Here is a 7387-nt window from a genome sequence, read left to right as displayed (position 1 = left end):
TGAGCTCACGTCAGCTGGCTTGCTGCTCCTACCACTTCTCTAAACAGTGCTTCCTGCTAACTCTACTGTCTGTGGTGGTCGAGGGGTCACCTCCTGCCTGGATTCCAGAGGCTCATGGCAAGAGCGGGTTGCTCCTTGCTACTTCAACTCACCAGTTATCCTGGAGTCATAGGGGACCAGGAATGAGTCCCAGTGCAAGGTAGCCCTATACAGAGTTTACAGCTTTCTTCCCTTCAGCCCAGTTTCTGCGTCTTTCCTCTGAAGAGGAGTGCACCAGTCTTCTCGGTCCCCCAGTGGCAGCTATTCCACCTGGCTGCTTCTAGTCAGCCATCTTGTCCAGCCCTGAAAAAATCTATTTCATATTAAATAAACAAATATAGATATATATTTTTTTGAGACAGAATCTCTCTCTGTCGCCCAGGCTGGAGGGTAGTGATGTGATCTTGGCTCACTGCAACCTCTGCCTCCCAGGTTCAAGTGATTCTCCTGCCTCAGCCTCCCAAGTAGCTGGGATCACAGGCGCCCACCACCACAACTGGCTAATTTTTTGTATTTTTAGTAGAGACAGTGTTTCACCATGTTGGCCAGTCTAGTCTCGAACTCCAGACCTCAGATGATCCCCCTTCCTCAGCCTCCCAAAATGCTGAGATTACAGGTGTAAGCCACTGCGCCTGGCCTTAAATTAATATATTGTTCCATAGGCCAGGGAACTAAAAATATTACATAACAAAAATATCTACTTAAATAATAATAAGTTAGTAAATATTTTAACCATACTTTAAAAAACATTATGTTTTCTGGTATTTATCCAATATATTTTACTGACCATTAAACAGATTGCAAGTGCATCTTCCTGAAATAAATTAAAAATAAAACAAAAATTAAAATTCTTTACAATTTGGAAGATATTTTCCTCAATTTATGGTTAATTTCTTACTGTATAAATGGCTGTGTAGAATGTGTATACTAATTTAAACCAGAAAAAAAAATAGATGTGAGAGTAACTGATTTGCTAGATCTATGCTAACACAAATTATCCTTTTTTTGCTTATATATATTTTTAAGTTTTGCTAATCCCTTTTTATTGTCTCACTAATCTAATATCCTTACACACCAAGGAGAATATCATTCCATGTGCCTAATGTCAAAAAATATTTCTAACTCACTTCCCTCCAGTATGGGGCACTTCTACACTTACTCACCTCTCCCGCCAAAAAAACAAAACAAACAAACAAACAAACAAAAATCCTAAGTTTAACATCCTCAAGGTTCAGGATTGGTATTACCACTTTTTGAAATCTCTCTCAATTCCACTAGGCTTTTTTTTTTCTTCTCCCACTACACAATAGCACTTTGCTATTCTATCTCCGAACTATATTAAACTAGTTTACATTTTTTCTTTATTATCATTATTATATTATAATAAAGCGACAATGCTTGGAACTGATAAAGAGTAGGAAAATTGTAGTCAAATGTACCTACTTTGAAAGACATTGATTTTGAAATTCTCTAGCTGTATTACTTTGGTTAAATTATGTAAGGCTTTCAAGATTAAAAGCCCAATTAGAATAACCTGTACAACTATATATATATATGTTAATATAATAAGAATATTTACCAATTAATAGTTGTAAATCTTAATTAAAATAATGAATATTTCAATTAATATATAATTTGCAACTTAAATCTTCACAGATTCTCAATAAATATTAAATATCATTATCATTGCTTTATTATTTATATGACAGTAATTGGTATGTATGCCTGTTTTCTGTGGATTCCTTCATGACAGAGAAAAATTATAATTTATTCTTTGACCACCTCTGTTTGGCTTACAAAATTTCCAGAATATAGCAAATTAGGACATAATGTCTGGACACAAACAACATCTCTGTGTTAGTGTGGAATGCTTTCAAACTAGAAACAACCTAGAAAAATTGATAAATATGTAGACATACAACTACAGTTGGAATCCTAAGTTTTGGTTGTAACAAATGTGTCAAGTTAAAATGAGAATGATTATTCATTAAACTATCTCAAAACTATGTTCCTAAAAGAAAAAAATGGAAATAAATTTTAGACATCTGAATGGCATTTCATGTATGTGCAAAGTGCCACATCATGATTAACCACATTTTAGGGAACTCTGTCTTTGATACAATATTTATTTTCACTTTGAACTACTTTCTAGTCAAAAAGAAATGCTCAGGAAAAAGAATTTGCATGGTATTAAAGGTTTAAAGCTCTACATGGTTGTATTAGTCAGGGTTCTCTGAAGGGACAAAACTAATAGGATATATGCATGTATAAAGGAGAATTTATTAGGAGAACTGAATCACACAGTCACAAGGTGAAGTCCAACAATAGGCCGTCTGCAAACTGAGGAGCAAGGAAGCCAATCTGAGTCCCAAACCCTCAAAAGTAAGGAAGCTAACAGTTCAGCCTTCAGTCTGTGGCTGGAGGCCTGAGAGCCCCTGGCAAATCACTGATGTAAGTCCAAGAGTCCAAAAGCTGAAGAACTTGGAGTCTGATGTTCAAGGGCAAGAAGCATCCAGCACAGGAGAAAGATGAAGCCCAGAAGACTCAGCAAGCCTCCTCATTCCACTTTCTTCTGCCTGCTTCTGCCACTCTAGCCACACTGGCAGCTGATTCGATGGTACCCACCCTAGATTGAAGGTGGGTCTGCCTCTGCCAGTCCACTGACTCAGATGTTAATCTCCTTTGGCAGCACTCTCACAGACACACCCAGGAACAATACTTTGCATCCTTCAATCCAATCTACTTGACACTCGGTATTAACCATTACAATGGTATTATGAGTTCATCAATAAATAGCTTTTACAGTAGACCAAAATGATGATTTCTATTTGTCATTTGCCCTTACCTGTATCTCATTTTCTTTAGTGGCATTCAAGCAAAACAAAACAAAACAAAACAAAAAACCCAAGTATCCATTATTGGCTCTAGCTACATACTAGTTCTCTCATACACAACATTTATATAATGCTTAATTTGATCAACTAGGCTAGTAAGCAGCAGTCAAAGAAGAAAACTAGTGTTAATAATTAATATTTATTGGATCTTTCAAGTATATTTACATGCATTATTTTATGTATTCTTTCCAATAATCCAGTCAGTTAGCACTAATATTACCCTATTCATATAGATAAGAAATTTGATGGAGAACATACATATTTAAATTACATAAATTCATATTTATAAAATTACCATCTAATCACTTCCATTTCTTACAAATTTTATTTAAAAGTGTTTAATTAAGTTAACTTACCAGTTAAAGCATTGCTTAAATCTTTATCTATCTGTGAATACAAATATCTTTGTGCATAGTATATTTAACACAACAGTGCAAGTCTATTAATATTTTTTAGAATGCGTTTTGTTTTTCACCCTTACGTAATCAATGAGGTGAAACACTAAAATATTTATCTTCTAGTTTAGCCAATTATTTCAAATAATTTAATGTATTAAGGATTGAAAAATACAATCAGTTAATTCTTTTTGATATAAAATGTAATAGTATGGAGTCTCAATTTGAAATATAGCTTCTACCCTTTCTAACTCTGTTATTTAGCCAGTCAGTAAATTTCTCTGAGGCTAATTTTCCTTATCTCTGAAATATACCATGAAATTTCCTCCCTGTTTCACAAAGCTATTAGGTTGAAAAGTTAAAATAGTTGATATTTTGTAAATCAGAAAAAATTATTATTATTAGGTGTTTAAAACATTCAATAAAGGTAAAAGTTTTTAATTTTAGAACAGTCACACATTCATTTGTATTCTTTTTTTATTGGTGAATATTCAACTCAGATAATTGATTGTGATGAATCATCATTAAGGAATTTTCTATCAAGCCTCTGTTTTTAGTTAGCTTCCAGCTCTGTGTCACAGAAACCTACATGTCAGTGAATGTAACTAAAATTAAAAGCAATATTGTCTTATGTCAAAAACCCATCACTCTGATGCACTTGTAGCTTTCTTTCAAAGGGGTATTTTTCATGAAGATTTAATGTTGGTTTAACACCAGTTTGTTTTTGTTTTTGTTTTTGTTTTTTTACCTTGAGTGCTTTAAAGTGGGAACTTGTTCTTATTCCCAAATCATCTATACATTCCATTTTGAAAGTCAAATTACTTTTAAAATTAATCGTAAGTTCTCTTCAGAGTTAAGAAAGAAGATTGAGGAGAGAGAATTAAAGGATTCTAGGAATTTTATTCATGTTTTAGACAATAACACACCACTAGAATACAGAGTGAAAATTATTAACATGCAAAAAAAACTATGATTAAAAACTATCAGAGAAGTGTTAAAGTTTGTAAAGGCAAATAAATAGAATATTACTAAAAAGGGAAAAATAAAGTCAATAACAATTATGAAAAATATTTCAAAAATAATAAAAAATAAAAAGAGAGGGAGACAATGATAAGAAATTACCTACTCTCATGTCAATTACTGGAGAACAGCTGACATCCTAATAAAAGTTCTATAAATGCTATATATCATTAAATCTTTCTTAATATAATATCAGATATCTAAGAATAATATGCACTTGTGCTTTTGTCTCTAAACTATAAAGTCATATATAACCACATTTTGAAATTACATTAACTATTTGTGGAAGAAAAATACATTTTTATTTTTAATTGCAAAATAAAATAGTTATTGTATAATAATCAGGTAATAAAACACTTATGGAGTAAAACACAAAAATTTCATTTTGTGTTCTATCTCTGGACTATTTTGCTTTCTATATATACCCTTCCAAATGTAAGCAATGCTATTAGTTTGCTATATTTATACTTCACTCCTCTTTCTGTGCCTTCCTATTCATATGATTTTTTACATATTTAGAATCATATTTTGCATATATGAAAAACTGAAATTATATGCATTTATTTATATAAATTAAATGACTTGTTGTTTACTTAGTATATCTGCAAAAGTTTTCCATTTTAGTGCATATAGATCAATCCAATTATCTCAATGAATTTTCTAATTGTCTTTATTATTAATATACTAGCATTTATGCTTTTTATTCATAAGGCTCATCTAATTATTTACCAAATTTGGCTTTATAAACTTTATGTGTATATGTATAATATTGTTAATATACATGTTGTTTTATAGAAACTCCAAATTCTTTATTTTTAATTGCCAATGTTTCAGAATTAATTGGGTGCCCTAATATGTACCATTGGCATTACATCGTGTTGCTTATTTTTTTGAGGCTCTCTCTGTTTCTCAGTTATAGAGTAAAATTATTAACATATGTTTGTATGTTCTACATATATTGAATAATATATATTGTAAATTACTACTGTATGCTGCTGAAATCCCCATATAAGTCTTTCTCCCAAGCCTACCACTACTCTATATTATCCTAATGCTATCAGTCTTCAGATATTACCACCACTTTTAGCTTCAACAGGATATTTATGTTCCTGAAATAACATCTACCTATAGGATCTTTTGTGAATTATTGTAGCAAAAAGTTTAAAGTTGATACTAATTTTCCAAAGAAAGCCAATAACAAAAGGATATAGATGAAGCCTAGGTAAGACCAACATGTGGTTGAAACAGGAAAACAATATTTTATCATACCTCTTATGTACTCATCAAACTACAGATTTTGGTAGCATAAATTGTTAAAATCATCTTTGAACTGTTGGATACTTCCATACTCACTGTTCTCTGTGTTCATCTAAGAAAAAGGCACTGATTACGAAAAGAAAATGACACTTACTTCAATCATGCAAGTCTAGAGAGGTTAGAATACATTCAGCAATGGCATTTATTGTTAGCAGAATCCAGTGTAAATCAGAGATAAAGCTGACATATTTCACAGGTTGCTCACAGTGGGACTATCAGGTGTCACAGTATGTGATGGATTAAATGGGAGGGGGGATTAAAGTTGTGCAAATTATTTTTGTGCAGGGATTCTAATGTCAGACACAGAAAATGATTAGGGGTGTCTGGTGAAGAATAATAATAAAGCTGACACTGATCTACGGATTGGTTATCACTTAGTTTCAGGGGCTGACGGGCTTTAACCTTTAAACCAGTCAGTCTTTAGTGAGAGAGAATGAAGCTGAATTGATAAACGCAAGAAAGTCTATTCTCTAGTGGGATTTTGACCAGGATTTAATTTCTATTAATTGGCACTTATAAATCTACATTTGCAACACAAAGATAATTAGTCTTCATTATGGGAGGCAGAAGATGGTAAGAGGAATAAATTTAGCATTTGAAATCCAGCTTAGCCTCACACTAAATGGGTGACATTTGGTAAGACATCTTACTGCACATACCTTGATTGTTTGCATCAGTAAAATAAGAATAATAATAAAACCACTGTCTATTTAAAAAGGTTTTATTTAGTCAAGCTCAAAATCAAAATTATAGAGTAAGCTAAAAAACTATTACTTAGGAATTATTCAGACATGGGCTTTCTGAAACTAGTACAAGAGGTAAAAACATCCCTGAAAGCAGATGCTGTATATTGTTAGTGTGCTAAAGGGTATCAAGCATGCTAACATGGATCTGAATAAATCTCTGTAACTTCTTAACTTAGTGAGTTCTAAGTTAAGCATGTTCCTTAGTATACTTACACATCTTCAGAAGTGCAAGATATTACTGGAACTCACTGCTGGTGTTCATAATACATTAAGGTAAACACTTTTTATGTTGTGGTGGTGTTGTAGTTGTTTTATTCTTATGAAATAATGGAGTATTTAAATCCAGTTTTTAATAAAGAGAGCAATTAACTCTTTAAAACATTTACTTGATGACATTAGTATCCATCATTTATGTGAGTCCATCTGGGTATGTTCTCAGGATTTTTGTTTTAAAGTGATGACCTCACTTTCGCCTGAATCTTACTAAAATGGAACTTTAATAAAGCTGTCAAAACCTGTGAATTGTTCCTAAACAAATTACATATAGCAAGCTATTCATGCGGGATTCTTTTTCTTTTCATGCCTCCGGCTGTTTTGTTGTCTCAGTTTTTACAGTAATTCTCCTGTTCACCTGTGTCAAAAATGTAGAGAAATTTATATTAATACATTTCTTAAGAGATGTAGGTTTCAGTCACTGATAATTTACAATCAGTTTTTTTATTTTAAAGAATAAAATGTCTCCTTAATAACAATTTTGAATTTAAAAAATCCCTGTTTTACCAAAATCTAGCTCTCTAAAATAAAGCTAATTTTAGTTTCATGCTACCTTTTAAAATGTCAACTGTACATGGACTATTTTACTAACAATATCATCTCATCTTCATTTTTACTTAACAATATCATATATATATCACAATATATAAATAATTACATATATAATACATTGCAAAGATAAATTTGGAAAATAATTAAATGA

General features: G+C 31.9%; 1 long non-coding RNA gene across 2 annotated transcripts in view; it reads right to left on the bottom strand.

The window, feature by feature from the left end:
• Positions 1 to 5349: 5349 nt before the first annotated feature.
• The window catches only part of LOC130540574 (uncharacterized), a 47370-nt gene continuing 45332 nt past the window's right edge, over positions 5350 to 7387 (bottom strand). For both annotated transcript variants that reach the window (XR_010113296.1, XR_010113295.1), the window contains exon 7: positions 5350 to 7042. This is a non-coding gene — a long non-coding RNA (uncharacterized LOC130540574). The remainder of the gene's footprint in view (positions 7043 to 7387) is intronic.

This window comes from Pan paniscus, chromosome 9 (assembly GCF_029289425.2).
Source record: "Pan paniscus chromosome 9, NHGRI_mPanPan1-v2.0_pri, whole genome shotgun sequence".
Taxonomy (NCBI): Eukaryota; Metazoa; Chordata; class Mammalia; order Primates; family Hominidae; genus Pan; species Pan paniscus.
The sequence above is the reverse complement of the archived record's forward strand: the minus strand, read 5'-3'. Positions and strand labels throughout refer to the sequence as shown.